The following is a 3,321-nucleotide window of genomic DNA, read 5'->3' on the forward strand; positions in this document are numbered from 1 at the left end:
GCAAGGAAGTGGTAGTGAAAGTTTAGACTGCAATAAGATCTGGACTTGCATGTGCAACTGCTTTGCTTTTTCATTCATGTAGATCATGGAGCACAATCTATAGCTTGCTTAGGTGTGCCACCTTAATGTTCTACATTCTTCTAGTATTGATGTTATTGACTTAAGTCTTAGCAATCGTGACATGCAATAATTTATTTGTACCTACTGCATAATGCATTTAGTGTTACGGTATTTATTTGTTGTTTTAATGTTAAGTGTAATTGTTGTGCTGTTAGTTGTAAAAACAGGAAGTAGAAAAAGAAGTCATTAGATAAGGAAGGTTTAGAATAGATTAAATGCTAGAGCTTACTACATAAGGCAGTGTAAGATGTTCAAAAGCAAAGCAAGAGTTGCATATAAGATAAGTAAAAAAGTATAAGCTTGTGTATTCAAAGAAATTTGATGCCTTGAACCCAGATTACATAATGCAATAATATAAAAATTGGTACAATAGAAACAAGCATAGCAAAATTTTAATATCAATTTGTTCTTAAAGAAAAATGTTAGAATTAATCCAGACAATAACAAAGGCCCCTAAAGAGCATTATCCACAACAAAAGAACGAAGGCGGTAGAAATCATTATGAAAAGAATCCTAACCCACAAAATGTAAATCAAAGGAACGCTATGAACAAAATCAGGGTCTTCAAAAACAAAACTTCATGAAACATTATTACGAAAATGGAGATGCAATATTAAGTGTAACAAAAGATAGATTTTAAAAATTTCAATTACAATCCAACCACAACTGCTTCAAATAATCCTTACAAACAGAAATTTAATGCAAAGGATACATCCACACACCCATAAAAGTGGTGTTGTGGGTATTAATTTTTATGGCTGTTACACCAAGGTAGTTTATACAGTAGTTATTAAAATTACAGTTCAGAAAGCACAGTTTATTAGCTGTAAGGATATACCTTCCACACTTGCCTCTATAGCTGGGTTCAAGAAAGTTAAACAGGTAATTAAAAAATACATGTTCACTTAATCTGCTTGACAATCCTGTCTTATACATAGAACATTTAAAATAAATGGAACAAAGAAAGAGCATAAATGTAGCTTTTATTCAGTAAAAAATCTTTTGCCTCATTAGAAATTAAAAAGTTACGGCTTTTAGAATACGGTCCCACTACTTCTGCAGGAACATGAATACCAGGTCATCTATGGTTACAGAAGAAAATCAAAGCTCTTTATCTTCTCAGAAAGTGTTATCTATGTGGAAAGGAGAATAGTTCCATGAGCCAGTACTGCACTTAGAGTAAAGAATCTAAGACATTTGTTACTCATTATTTGGGAAAAAGCCCACCAGATACTGCCAGAGTATGTAGAAAAGATTTCCTTGATGCTTCACGACACCACAATGATATCAATTATGAGCCTAAATAGAAAGTGAATACAACACACATTACTTAGCTGTGTCTACCCTCAATGTAGTAATAATAGTAGACATGGCACTATTATTACAGCATCGTTTGCACCAGAGGATACACTCCAACAAGTCATAGGCATTGTGGGCACTCAACAAGTTCAACTATGCAAATAACACCACAACATAGTTTATAGAGACGTTAACCCATCTAAAAAATGTGCTTCATGCCAAGCTAATTAAAAAATTGGTTTAGCATTCCACCTACACTGCCCCGATCCACAAAAAATTAAAAATTACTTGTGAACTAGTGATACAGCTACTGATCACATTAGACCAGAGGATAACATTTGTAAAGCATGCTATAAAAGATGCTGTTAATCCTTTGAGATCTTGCAATGCGGCCAATTTTTATTGATAATAAATTAATAAAAGACATTAATGCATGGGAGCGGGAACAAATTAACACAGGGAGTTCTCTTACCAAAGCTGTTTTGGAAACTGTTCTTAAAATTGTCAAGTGCTTGCTTCAGGATAAAGCACTTCTGATTTGATTTTGCAGTATATTTCTTGAGGCCTACACAGGAGAAATAGTTTTAGACAGCATTTCTTTATTAGAAGTTACAAAAGAAATGGGAGACTCTACCATTAAATTTAGATCACGCTGGTTATTACATCAATTGATTTCACATTTAAAAATATGCATGGAATTTTGTTGCATCCACAAAAACTTTGTTACCATCATTTATAAACAAAACAGTAACTTATTAACTAGTTTATCATGGGCTTTAGGTGCCACATCAAACATAATTCCTTTAGTTAATCCTGTAAAAGATCATCAAAAACACGTGTTTTACACTTAACAGTAGTGCTGAAGTTTTCAACAGCTTATTGCACAAAGAAATCAATAAAGTTTCAACTACTAAAAACCCATTTGACTTCTCAATTGATGGGATTTTAAAGCAGATAAACCCTCAGATAATTGAGTTCCTACAAATAGCTACTCAATCTGCCCAGTCAAATGCAATTACAACTGAAACATTTGCCCATACCAAAAAAATTGTTTTTTCATTCTTAGCTGTTTAATGTTCTGTACCAATCCGTAACAAGTCACACGACTGCACAATATTCTTGCTGGCTTTGTTGAAACTAATGGTAGTACCAGGCAGTTGGTATAAATACTTTATTGTTTGGGGTGTGATATCTGAGGACACAAATGATAAATTTGTTACATTCCATGTAAATGAGGAAAGAAATAGCAGTGTATGGCTAGACTTAAACTCACAAATTTTCACTATAGCAACTGTTGATAATTTAAACATGTTGCAATGTCATGCAGCAGTACAATATAAAGCAAATGAGAGATGCTATAATGGCATAACAATTCAGTTAATACAGCCACTCCCAAACTATCAGTAACAAACACTAACAACAACTCAATAGTGCTAGACTTATTAAGTGTTAATGATACCTCTACTAATACATCGCTTCCTAGTATTCCTCCTTATACAACTCAAGATTCTACCACTGAATTAGTACAGCCAGGCCAAACACTATCCACAAACAGTGACAATAACAACACAACAGTGCTTGACTTATTTAGTGTTAAAGGGTAAGTTCTGTGAATTTTGGGTGTATTTTTTATGAGCTCAATGTGTTTGCATGATCATATTAATAATGTGTTCCAACTCAATTATTTAAAAAAACTATTCACTGAGACATGAGCCTTCAAAAATGCTCATTTTTGCTTCCTTCAATGTTACTTCCTGTTAGTGGGTGTGGCTAAACGTGACGTCACAAGAGGAATAGATGCAGCTAAATCCATTCCTTTATAGGGGGAAATGATCCTTTATTCTCAAGCCCTGTAATGTACTAGCACTAATATAAAGATTGGGATCATTAGCTTTCATTTTT

This window comes from Amphimedon queenslandica, unplaced genomic scaffold, assembly GCF_000090795.2.
Source record: "Amphimedon queenslandica unplaced genomic scaffold, v1.1 AMPQUscaffold_13325, whole genome shotgun sequence".
Taxonomy (NCBI): domain Eukaryota; kingdom Metazoa; phylum Porifera; class Demospongiae; order Haplosclerida; family Niphatidae; genus Amphimedon; species Amphimedon queenslandica.